Source organism: Nyctereutes procyonoides, unplaced genomic scaffold (assembly GCF_905146905.1).
Source record: "Nyctereutes procyonoides isolate TBG_1078 unplaced genomic scaffold, NYPRO_anot_genome, whole genome shotgun sequence".
In the NCBI taxonomy this organism is placed as follows: Eukaryota; Metazoa; Chordata; class Mammalia; order Carnivora; family Canidae; genus Nyctereutes; species Nyctereutes procyonoides.
This window is the reverse complement of record NW_026575024.1, coordinates 29450937-29464202: the sequence shown is the minus strand read 5'-3', so window position 1 is coordinate 29464202 and position 13266 is coordinate 29450937. Positions and strand designations below refer to the sequence as shown.

Genomic DNA, 13266 nt, shown 5'->3' with positions numbered 1-13266 from the left:
CACAATCCCAAGATCAAAATTCAGACACTTTTCCAACTGAGCCACCAGGTGCCCCTCATAAATCTATTTTTATTGTTGGTTTGTATGAAACAGGATCTAAACAAGGTCAACACATTAATCATATTGAAATAGTATGTCTAGGGGATCCCTGGGTGGCTCAGCGGTTTGGCGCCTGCCTTTGGCCCAGGGCGCTATCCTGGAGACCTGGGATCGAGTCCCACATCGGGCTCCCGGCATGGAGTCTGCTTCTCCCTCTGCCTGTGTCTCTGCCTCTCTCTCTCTCTCTATCGTAAATAATAAATTTTTTTAAAAAAAAGGATTAAAAAAATGAAATAGTATGTCTCTAGTCTTTTCTAATCTGTAATAATTTATCTGGGGTTTTTTGCATTTATTTGAAGTAACTGGGTTCTTCTACAGAATTTCCCATATTATGATATTCTTTTTTTTTTTTTTTAAGATTTTATGTATTCATGAGAGACACAGGCAGAGGGAGAAGCAGGCTCCACGCAGGGAGCCCAACATGGGACTCGATCCCAGGTCACCAGGCTCAGGCCCTGGGTTGAAGGCAGATGCTCAACCGCTGAGCCACCCGGGCTGCCCCATATTATGATATTCTAATCACATTCTGTGAACTCATAGTTAGATCTAGAAGTTAAGAGTCTGGTGTGATGGGTGCCTGGGTGGCTCAAGTCAGTTTAAGTGTCTGCCTTCACCTCAGGTCATGATCTCAGGGTCCTGAGGTCCTGGGATTGAGCCCCACGTTGGGCTCCATGCTTAGCAGGGAGCCTGCTTCTCCCCATTCCTCTGCTCTCTCAAATAAATGTATTTTTAAAATAAAATTTTTTAAAAAGTCAAGTTTAATTTTGTAGGAGGGAGAGTATTTCATGAATGGTATTATATTTTTTCCTATTGTACCACACAAGAGGAACAAAAGGTTTACTGGTATCCATTATGAAGATGATATAATTGATCAGAAGATTGTCAGTCCCATCCTTCTATTATTATAAAATTCCCTAATGGCTTTAACAACCACTGATGATCAATCTCTAGGTCTTTTATTTCATTAGATCACCTGGAAATTTTTTAGAAACACATTTGGAGATTTTTATCAGGTAACAAACTTATGTTTCCAAGTTTTTCATTTGTAAAATTATTAGAGTTTTTATAGGTGTAACAAAATAACAATGAGATCATGAGTCATCAGGGAAATGCAAGTCAAAACCACAACGAGATACCACTTCACACCCACTAAGATAGCTATAATCAAAAAGACAGGGATCCCTGGGTGGCGCAGCGGTTTGGCGCCTGCCTTTGGCCCAGGGCGCGATCCTGGAGACCCGGGATCGAATCCCACATCAGGCTCCCGGTGCATGGAGCCTGCTTCTCCCTCTGCCTATGTCTCTGCCTCTCTTTCTGTGACTATCATAAATAAATAAATAAATAAATGAATGAATGAATGAATGAATGAATGAATGACAGAGGGGGTGCTTAGCTGGCCTAGTCGGTGGAGCATGCAATTCTTAATCCTAGGGTGTAGGAGAGAGAGAGAGAGAGAGAAAAAAGAAAAGAAAAAAATAAGTGTTGGTGAGGACATGGAGAAACTGGAACCCTTGTGCATTGCTGCTGGAAACCGTAAAATGGTGTAGCTGCTTTAGAAAACAGTTTTGGCAGCTCCTCTAAAAGTTAAACAGTATTACCACTTAATCCAGCAATTCCACTCCTAGGTATATACCCAAAAGAAATGAAAACATGTTCACACAGAGACTTATACATGTTCATGACAGCATATGTCTATTCATAATAGACAAAAAATGGAAACAACTCAAATGTTCACTGATTAATGGATAACAAAATGTGGTATACTCATACAGTGGAATGGAATGGAATGCATTATTCAGCTACAAAAAGCAATAAGTACTGATAGATGCTACAACACGGATGAATCCCAAAAACATTATGCCACATGCCGTATGATTCCATTTACATGATGCCTCCAGACCAGGCACATCCATAGAGACAGAAAGATAACTTGACTGCCAGAAGCTAGGGGAAAGGCTGAATGGGGAACGAAGCTAGTGGGTACAGAACTTCTTCTTGGAATAATGAAAACTTTCTGAAATTAGATGGTGGTGATGACTGCACAACTTCAAGAATATATTAAAAACCACTGAACTTGGGACGCCTGGGTGGCTCAGCAGTTGAGCATCTGCCTTTGATTCGGGGAGTGATCCCGGAGTGCCAGGATCGAGTCCCGTGTCGGGCTTCCTGCATGGAGCCTACTTCTTCCTCTGCCTGTGTCTCTGCCTCTCTCTCTCAGTCTCTGTCTCAAATAAATAAAATCTTTAGAAACCACTGAACTTGTATGTTTTATTTTTTAAGATTTCACTTATTTGGGATCCCTGGGTGGCACAGCGGTTTAGCGCCTGTCTTTGGCTCAGGGCGCGATCCTGGAGATCCGGGATCGGGTCCCACGTCGGGCTCCCAGTGCATGGAACCTACTTCTCCCTCTGCCTGTGTCTCTGCCTCTCTCTCTCTCTGTGTGTGTGATTATCATGAATAAATGAAAATTTTAAAAAAAAAGATTTCACTTATTTATTTATAAGAGACACAGGAGAGAGGCAGAAACTTAGGCAGACGGGGAAGCAGCCTCCCCATGGGGAGCCCAATGTGAGTCTCAATCCCAGGACCCCAGGATCATCACCCGAGCCAAAGGCAGATGCTCAACCACTGAGCCACCCAGGTGTCCCTGAACTGTATGTTTTAAAACGGTGAATTTATTTTTTAAGATTAATTTATTCTTAATAAAGAGAGAGAGAGAAAAGAGATCACATGCATGAGTGGGAGGAGGGGCAGAGGGAGAGAATTTAAGCCGACTCCCCACCAAGGAGGGCGGTACTCAATCTCACAACCCTGAGATCATGACTTGAGCTGAAACCAAGAGTAAGACACTTAACTGACTGAGCCACCCAGGTGGCCCTAAAAGGGTGAATTTATGGTATGTAAATTATATTTCAATAAAGCTGTTTTTTTTAATTACTAGGAAAGGCTATTCCATAGCACACTTCATTGTAAGAAAAAAAATTACTTTTCACTGTTTAAATAACAATTTTACTTGAAAAGACAGATTAAGGATATTAATTTTTCAAATAGTATTTGCCAGGTAGCACACACAGGAAAAGTCAGCAAGTTTTTGGGAAAGAAAAATGCAAAAAAAGAAAAAAAGGAAAAAATATCGACTCTACTACAAAATAGCCAAAAAAGGATAACCTGCCTCAATAATCCGTTAAGTGGCAGTGAATGAATTTCATCTTTTTATTCAGTCAACACAACTGTTCTGTCACTAGCTTACATTTAGACAATTATTCCATATAGCAATGCTATGAAGGCAGTCATTTCCTACTAAGAATACATCTTCTCGGGATCCCTGGGTGGCTCAGGAGTTGAGCGTCTGCCTTTGGCCCAGGGCTTGATCCCTGGAGTCCCAGGACGGGGTCCCGCATCAGGCTCCCTGCATGGAGCCTGCTTCTCCCTCTGCCTGTGTCTCTGAGTGCCTCTCTCTCTCTCTGTCTTATGAATAAACAAAATCTTTTAAAAATAAATAAAATAAATTTAAAAAGAAAAAAAGAGGGATCCCTGGTTGGCTCAGTGGTTTGGCGCCTGCCTTTGGCTCAGGGCACGATCCTGGAGTCCCGGGATCGAGTCCCACGTCCGGCCCCTGCATGGAACCTGCTTCTCCCTCTGCCTGTGTCTCTGCCTCTCTATCATGAATAAATAAATAAAATCTTTAAAAAAAAAAAAAAAGAAAAAAAGAAAACATCTTCTCCAGTACAATTTTCCTCCAATAGCTCACAAAAGATGTGACTTTGGGGAGATTTAATTATTAAAAGAAAATCTAGCAAATACTAAGACATGATAGAAGCTTCTATACTTTTATAACTACATAAATAGCAAACCTACCACACTGCAAAATTTGTCTCAATATTGTTCAAATCTTCACAACCTTTTCCATTCATTGTATAAGAGTATTTGCTGAAAAAGGAATGCATTTTGGCTTCTTGACATAGCTTCCAGTCTTTTTTTAAAGCAAGCCTTTTTGGGAGGTGGGGTACAACAGGAAGAACCTGTCAATGTTATGTGCTTTTTTGTCTTTCATAAGAACAACAAATATATACTTTAATCACTAGGTTAGTAAAATTGTTAAAGAATCGCATAGAACAGCCTATGACTAAACATCATTGGAAGAGAAAAATGCAGAGGTTCTCTTTAAGCTCTGTATGCTTAGTTTTTCAAGGGTCTTGGTCCTAATGACAGCCTTGTATATTATTATTTTATATCTCAAGATTCTACAAACTCTTAAAACAAGATTCCTATTAATGACAGAGGATGTGGGCAACCCTGGTGGCTTAGTGGTTTAGTGCCGCTTGCAGCCCGGGGTGTGATCTGGAGACCCGGGATTGAGTCCCACGTCGGGCTCCCTGCATGGAGCCTGCTTCTCCCTCTGACTGTGTCTCTGCCTCTCTCTCTCTCTGTGTGTGTGTCTCTATGAATAAATAAATAAAATCTTAAAAAAAAAATGACAGAGGATATGAATCCATATTTCAAGGAGGCTTCCAGGGGTGTATGAGTGACTCAGTCAGTTAAGTGCCTGCCTTCGGCTCAGGTTATGATCTCAGGGACCTGGGATAGAGCCCTACATTGGGCTTCTTGCTCAGGAGGGGAGTCTGCTTGTCCCTCTCCCACCATCCCTCACTCCAGCTCATATCTCGGAAGGAAGGAAGGAAGGAAGGAAGGAAGGAAGGAAGGAAGGAAGGAAGGAAGGAAGGAAGGAAGGAAGTTAGGAAGGAAGGAAGGAAGTCTTAAAAAAAAAAAAAAAGGTCCTGGGATAGAGCCCTACATTGGGCTCCTTGCTCAGCAGGGGAGTCTGCTTGTCCTCTCCCACTGACTTCACTCCAGCTCATGCTCTCTCTCAATAAATAAATAAATAAAATCTTTTTTTTTAAGATTTTATTTATTTATTCATGAGAGACACACACACACACAGAGGCAGACACGCCGGGCTGCCCTAAAATCTTAAAAAAAAAAAAAAGAAAAAAAGACTTCCTGATACTTTCTAATGTAATAAAAGCTGACTTATTTAATCTGATTTAACAGCTCAGCAACAGTTTGTAATAGGAGTTGAACAAGGGTCAACTCTGCCATTGTTTGTGCTTACATTATTAGTATTTTCTTCAATCACTGGTTTCTTTGCAGAAATTGTTTTAAGCAGGCCCCTGGGTGGCTCAGTGCTTGAGCATCTACCTTTGGCTCAGCTTGTGATGCCGGGTCCTGGAATCGAGTCCCACATCAGGCTCCCCACAGGGAGCCTGCTTCTCTCTCTGCCTATGTCTTTGCCTCTTTGTCTTTCTCTCTCATGAATAAATATATAAAATCTTTTTTAAAAATTGTTTTAAGCCACTTGTCCATTTTGTGAAGGTTTAATAAAAAATATGTATAAACTGTTATTAATGTTGGAATACACTAAAAGGAAATGCATGATTATGGCTCTGCTTGCTCACCGCAGAACTCCTTTCTCTTCCTTCAGGACACCCAAAGTTCTATAGCTAACACAGGAACACTGACTTACAGACCCAAGAAGATGCCGGTAACAATCCCTGAATTTAATGTTTTACCATTTTTTAGATAAAAATAATAAAAGCTCTAAAATGTTCTTCCAGCATCCCAGTGAGTCATCTTATCTACATCACTTTGAAAATTACTGCACTAGTTTGAAGGCAACAGTGAACTTTTTAAAACTGCAAATCAGATCAGTTCACTCTCCTCATCATCCTATAATGGCTTAGTTCTGCCTTCAGGATAAAGTCCAAAATCCTCGCATGTTATATAGGGCCCTCAACTCTGGCTCCTGCCTCTCTCTAGTCAAGTGGTTCTCAACCACTGCATATGGGTATCACCTGGGAACTTAAAAATATTTATACATTCTCAGGTCCCACCCTAGACCAATTAAATCAAAATACCTGGGGGTAGGGTATTTGCATCCCTGATTTTTTAAGTTCCCCAGGTGAATCTAAAGTACAGCCAGTGTGAAGAGCTACCCCTCTTACCAAAGTTTCAATTAGACCTTGTTGGGATCCCTGGGTGGCGCAGCGGTTTAGCGCCTGCCTTTGGCCCAGGGCGCGATCCTGGAGACCCGGGATCGAATCCCACGTCGGGCTCCCGGTGCATGGAGCCTGCTTCTCCCTCTGCCTGTCTCTCTCTCTCTCTCTCTCTCTCTCTCATAAATAAAAATTAATAAATAAAAGACCTTGTTACTCCAAGTGTGATCCACCCACCAGCAGCATCTGCCTCATTAGGGAGCTGGTTAGTAATGCAGAATCCCAAGTCCCACCCTAGACATAATGAATCAGGACTTGGCATTACAACAAGGTCCCCAGATGGTTATGTGAACATTCAAGTTAGAGAAGCAATGCCCTAAGGTACCAAACCCCTTCCCAGCTCAGGGCCTTTTCATAAGTACTAACACTGAACTTCTCTGACATTAGCCCACAAGTGGGAAAGGACAGACATCAACTCCAGGCACAATGTCTAGTATTTTCAGTTGAACAGCATCTAGTCTTATATTTCATACCAGTATGATCTTATCCTAAATTTCCACAATATTTCTGACCTATTAATCATGTTTTTCCTCAAAAAACAAGTTGCCTTTAGGTACATAACTCTTGGATACATATCATAGCACTCTATTTCAAATTCTAAATAAACTACTGGTCTCTTTTTCTAGAGAAATGTAAATTAAGCCTAATTCAAAGTACCATTACATTTTGAGTGAATTAATAAAATCAAATATTAGGTTTTGTTTGTAATAGTATTGGCTGGACTGGCAGGAAACAGGGCCACATAAATTTTTATGGTGTTATAATTTAGTTCAACCTTTCCAGATAGCAATTTGGCACTGAAACTGTAACCCGACTCAAGTGAACCCATTTTAGGAGCAAGACTCCAAGAAAATAATCCAGAAGTAGTATTTAAGCAAAGGTGTTCAAAAGTACCATTTGTTGGGTGCCTAGCTGGCTCAGTCAGAGCGTGCAACTCTTGATCTTGGGGTTGTGAATTCGACCCCCACGCTGATTGCAGAAATCACTTAAAAATAAAATCTTTTTTTTAAAGCCTTTTTTAATTTAATTATTATTTCTTTCAAGGTGAGGCGGGTACAGAGAGAGAGGAAGAGAATCAAGCAGCTTCCAGGCTCAGTGTGTGAGCCTGACAAGGAGCTCAATCCCCTGACCCACAGAATCATGACCTAACCCAAAACCAAGATTATTTTAAGATTTCATGGGGGGGGGGGGGGCATCCGAAAGGCTCAGTGGGTTAAGTGCCCTACTCTTGGTTTTGGCTCAGGTGGTAATCTCATGAGTTGGGAGGTGGAGCCTGCTTAAGATTCTCTCCCCTTCTCCCTACCCACCACTCCGCCTGCTCACACCAGTACACTTACACTCTCAAATCTTTTTAAAAAGTATAATTGTAAAAAGGATAAAGGAAAAAATTTAAAAGATTGCACACACTAGTTATCAATGCATAGTTTACTATTCTGTGACTTAAATTAGATACATAGGGCAGCCCCAGTGGCACAGCGGTTTGGCGCTGCCTGCAGCCTGGGGTGTGATCCTGGAGACCCGGGATCGAGTCCCATGTCGGGCTCCCTGCATGGAGCCTGCTTCTCCCTCTGCCTGTGTCTCTGCCTCTCAGTCTCTCTCTCTTTCTCTGAATAAAATAAACCTTAAAAAAATTAAAAAAAATAAATTAGATACATAGATAAGTATGAAATATTTTATGACATTCAAAAATACAACAATCATATTCTGTATGCACTGACAAGTATAAAAAAAAAAAGCCATGCCTAAATAATGACCCAAATGAATGTGAACTTAAAGTCAATATAGGGGCACCTGGCTGGCTTAGTTGGTAGAACATGTGACTCTCAATCTTAAGGTCTGCGAGTTCAAGCCCATGTTGGGTGTGGAACCTACTTAAAAATAAATACGTATATACATACAATTTGGCCAGGGGGACAGGCTGGCTAAATAGGTGATGGGGATTAAAGAGTGTGCTTGTCATGAGGAGCACCAAGTGATGTATGGAAATGTTGAATCACTATATCGTATGCTTAAAACTAATATAACACTATAAATTAACTGAAATTAAAATTAAAACAAAAAATAAAGCAAATACAGTTTCACACTTAACAAAATCTCTTTTCTATAGAGCATATATATACAAACATATATATATATATATTTTTTTTTAAGTGAACTCAACACACAATGTGGGGCTTGACCTCAGGACCCCAAGATCAAGAGTTGCATGCTCTACTGAGTGAGCCAGCCAGGTGTCCCTATAAAGAATATATTAAAACAAATTTTGGCACACCCAAGTGGTTCCACCCAGTTAGGTGTCCAACTCTTGGTTTCAGCTCAGGTCATGATCTCAGGGTTGGGAGATCGAGGCCCACATCAGGCTCTACTCTCAGCATGGAGTCTCCCTGAGATTCTCTCTTTCCCTCTCTTCCCCTCCCTCTCCTGCTCAGGCACCCCTGCTCGTTCACATTCTCTCAAGCTCTCACTCTAAGATAAATAAGTAAATCTTTTTAATAAATAAGTAAAAACACATCTTATTATTGGGTTATTTATGGATTTGCTGTTCAGTTTGTTTTTGGTTTTTTTTTAAGATTTTATGTATTCATGAGAAACAGAGAGAGAGGCAGAGACATAGGCAGAGGGAGATGCAGGCTCCTCACAGAGAGCCGGATGCAGGACTCGATCCCAAGACCTGGGATCATGCCCTGAGCCAAAGGCAGATGCTCAACGGCTGAGCCACACAGGTGTCCCTGCTATTCAGTTTAATAAGTGTTATACAGTCTATTTTTGTTGTACTCAAGCTCACTAAAAAGTCATTTCTTCAGCTTTGGTATTTAGGAACATTAGTTATTGCACTAGAAGTAAAAAGACAAGATTCTGTATTTGGCCAGCTTCCTGCTTATAACTCAAATTCAAACTTCACCTGCATCTCACTTTTTCCACATGACCATGAAGAAAAATAATGCAACAATGTTTACAAATCAACTGAGTGCCTCCAATGAAAGGAACTGAGCAAATACAAATATCAGAACTGCTTGAAAAACCACCACCACCCACACTGACAAGTCACAAAAGTCATTTATCCTCCTGAACCTCAATGTCTCCCTCTGTAAACTGAAAGAGATCAGTTAAAATCACATGGGGGGAGATTAGTTGAGGGAAAAGTAGGTACAGATATATGAAAAAGCATCCCAGGGGATCCTGATGTACACTCTGATGAAGATCTACTAAGTCTCGTTCACATTTTGGGAGGAGAATGATTTAGTACAAACACCTTGAAGCAGTGGTGATTTGGATATAGGTCTAAAAATTTTAAATGGAAAAAAAATGGAAAAAAATAAATAAATAAAAAATAAAAATTTTAAATGGGCATATATCCTCTGACCCAGTAATTCCATTTCTAGAAATACATTGTTCAGATAACCGTACATATGAGCTCCTTACAAACTACTATGTACAAAAACATTCATTGTAACACTGTAATAGAAAAATCTGGAAAATTAAATGTTGTTTAACTTAAAGACTAGTTACAGATTATGATGCAGCCACACAATGAAGAGCAAAAAATGTCAACAGAAAGAATGAACAGCTTTATACCTACCAATATGGAATGATTTCCTAAATACATTAAGGAAAAAGGTGTGACTGGTATGTACCATGAGGGGAAGAATACGGATAGGTACAGACGTTTATAAAAGTACAGTGTCTATGTAAAGCCATAGAAACTGGAAAGCCCAGTCATCTCTGAAGAGGTTAAGATAGGAGGGAGACTTATTTTCCTCTATATTCCCTTTTATACTGCTGGGGTGTTTTGTTTTTGTTTTTGTTTTTTTTTCCTCTCTTTTCTGCTGGAGTGTTTCATCACATTTATTTATCTTTTCCTGAAACTGAGGATTCTCTCTAGCCCTCCCTGGGTCTAAGAGGCTGTAACTCCACCTCTGTGGGGCCTGAGCATTGCCTCCAAATTGAGGGGCATCAGCTTCTGGCCCCACACTGCCCCTAAATGACCTTTCCAAAGCCCAGTCAGCCGAGGTCCCTAACCATCTTTAAAATCCTTCAGTGGCTCAGGCAGCCCGGGTGGCTCAGCGGTTTAGCACCACCTTCAGCCCAGGGCATGATCCTGGAGACCCGGGATCGAGTCCCACAACAGGCTCCCTGCGTCTCTGCCTCTCCCCCCACCCCCGTGTCTCTCATGAATAAATAAAATCTTTAAAAAAAAAAATCCTTCAGTGGCTCTCCACTGCCCAAACTCAAAAACAGCACAGAGAGCCCTGCAAGCTCACTTTAATCTCATCTCCCATCCTTCTCCCCTCTACCCAACTCAGTTGTTTTAACCTCTGCTCCCCAAGGACAGTGGACTCTTTCCACCTCCAAGCCCTCACATGATGCTTCTTCTTTTCTACAATCTGTCCACAACACACAAACTCAGTACGCATCCTTTGTGACCCAAAGGTCCCCTCCCAGGAAAGGAATGCTCTCTATACAGCCTGGCAGATGTTCTGGAACTAGACTGCCAAGATTCAAATCCTGACTATTCCCTCATGTGCCCCTTATATGGCCTCAGTTTCCACCCTGCCAAATAGGAATAAGCCCCTAACTGACCACTGAAATGATTAAATAAGATAATTCATGGAATGAATTTATTACACAGTCACAAGGCAAATAAAAGACAACAGTTATTATCATTACTACATTCTCATAGCACTTGTGAGGTTTTTGTATCCACCTGTCCTGTGAGCTCCTAAAAAGTAAAGATTTGACTTCTTTGCTTCTATTTTGTATTCCAAGCTCTTTACCTGGCAAAGAGAAGGCACATGAACACCTTTACTTAGGTCAGCTGATTGGCTTTTCTGGTTCTGAATTTCATCCAGGTGGTAAGTAAGTGACTAAAAGGTACCCACCCAGTGAATTGCCTCCTGGATCCCACATACCTTGGAATACACATAGTAGCCAGGCCACCTGGGGCAGGCAGAGGTGAAAAGAGATCATGGGGCTTTGAGGCTTTCAGAGACAGTCAAGCAGATTGGAAACCAGTGGGATATGAGATCTGCCAGTTCCTGCCCGCTGACTACTTATGGCGACTGGATGAGAACAGACACAAGAGATGGGCAATCTGAGATACTAAATATCCTAGATGTGCCATACACTCCAAGTAGGCCTTTGGGAAACACTCAGGAAAAGATTCTCTCAGCAAGTGGGTACCTGGAAGTAAACAGAGACTAGATATATGGGGAAAGAGCTGGAATGGGACCTACAAGACAATTGAGAAGAAGAATCGTCTTGGCATGGGGGATGGAAAGGTAAACATGACACAGCTCCTGGCCTCAAGAAGCTTCTCAAATCAGAAGATCTTTAAAGACAGAGGCAGAGCTTGGCAGATTAAAGAAGAGGGAAGAAAGAGGATCACACAAGCAAAGGCATCCAAACATGTGAGGAGGCAGTCAAGCAGCTCCAAAGGGCTAGGAAAGAGGGAAAGGAGAATCGAAAAACTAAGCTATGAGTAAATAGAGGCAAGACCGTCCAGGGCCTTGTATGACTTGATAAGACATTTTGGGCTTCATTCATCCCATGGGAAAAGGAGAGCGAGGAGTTTTTAAGTAAACAAGTGACAGCATCAGATCCGTGTTTTTTGCAGGAGTGGCCAGGCAGGAAGATGTTCGCCCATCTTCCACCCTCAGCTCTCTCCTCGCCCACCATCTTCTGGTTCTAGGCTGCCTTAACAGCAAGCAGGTGGCAAATGAAGACATCTCCTGGGAGATGCGACTGGTTCTAGAGCACAAATCCCTACCGTGGGTACAGGTTTCTGAAGGCATTTTACCCACCGAGGGAGGTTTTGAACATTCCTCTTTTCCAATCTTACAAACATCATCACTGATCTCGGGGGGGGGGGGGGGGGAGGGTGTACCCTCAGCTCTGCCATTATTATTTTCATCTTCAAGAAATACAATCAAGAACTAATTTAAAATTAAAACACACGTTATTCTTTATTTACCAAAAGTAAAAAAAAAAAAAAAAAAAGGAAGGGGAATCCGCATTCCCGACTGGCTCATTTTGAATTCTGGGCAGCTCTGAGCCCCTATTTCCCTTCTTAAGCAGCCTCGACAGTTGGGAGTGGGCGGAAAAGAAAGGGGCCTGGGCCAGGGGCCAGGGGGGTTAAGGCAAAGAAAAGTTAGTCTCCGCAAGAGCCAATTTTCTCATGCCAGGAGTCTTCGCCTTTCTTCCCATTACATGGACCGGAGCAAATTCTGTCCTCACTGTTCCAAGTTTCTCCCTTCATAATGAACTACGGCAGCACCCTGGCCTGGCCCCAGAAGGACGCACGCGAAGTTCTCGGGCCGTCGAGAGGGGTCGGCGCCCTGTCCCGCACGTTTCCGGGGACACCCCCCCCCCGCACCGACAGCGCAAGGACGCGGGTTCCCACTGGAGCTGCCTGACGGGTTCTGCCGGGAACAGAGGACCTAGGGCTCCGGCCGGCGAGCCCTCCCACACGCAGCCTGGAGCCGCCCCCCCTCGAGGAGCCCACCCGGGCGGCGGCGGCCGCGAGCACTCACCGAGTCCAGCGCTGGGCGGGACCGCTGGGAACGAGGACGGCGGCTCCGCCTCGACTCCGCGGCGGCGTCTCGGCCCGCCACACGCCCTCAGGGCCGCCGCCCGGCCCGCGGCTCGGAGCTCCGCGGCGGCGGCGGCGGCCTCGCCTCCATGGCGAGGGGAAGCGGCTGAGGGGCGACTGGGCGGGCGGCGGTGATGGCGGCCGCGGCCCGGGGTCCGAACTGGCTGGCGCGCGCGCGTCTCTGTCAGCGCCGCGCTCGCCGCAGCCTCGCTCCCGACCCGGCCTTGGCTGTAAGGTGGGCCCTGATTGGCGGTTCAGAGACAGGCGCTGATTGGCCCACACCGAACGGGCGTCTCCCAGCCCTAGTAGGCCCCGCCCTGCGCGCCTCCGAGCGCTCGCTTGCAAGCACGCCTGGGGCGCTGAGCTCGGTCTCACGGTCTCAACCGCTTCTGCGCGGCGTGGGAGCCCAGACCCGGGAGCACTGACAGCCGGTGCACCACGCCTTCCGCCTCTTTACAGTCCCAGCCCCTTAGACGTGGGCCTTCCAGTTTACAGATGAGGAAACTGAGGCCAAATACGAATTGT

At 43.8% G+C, this 13266-nt stretch overlaps 1 protein-coding gene across 2 annotated transcripts in view; it reads right to left on the bottom strand.

The window, feature by feature from the left end:
• Window positions 1–12952, bottom strand: part of PTPRA (protein tyrosine phosphatase receptor type A) — a 173582-nt gene extending 160630 nt beyond the window's left edge. For both annotated transcript variants that reach the window (XM_055346171.1, XM_055346181.1), the window contains exon 1: window positions 12683–12952. The gene's annotated coding sequence lies outside the window, so the exon portion shown is untranslated. The remainder of the gene's footprint in view (window positions 1–12682) is intronic.
• Between the last annotated feature and the right edge of the window lie 314 nt (window positions 12953–13266).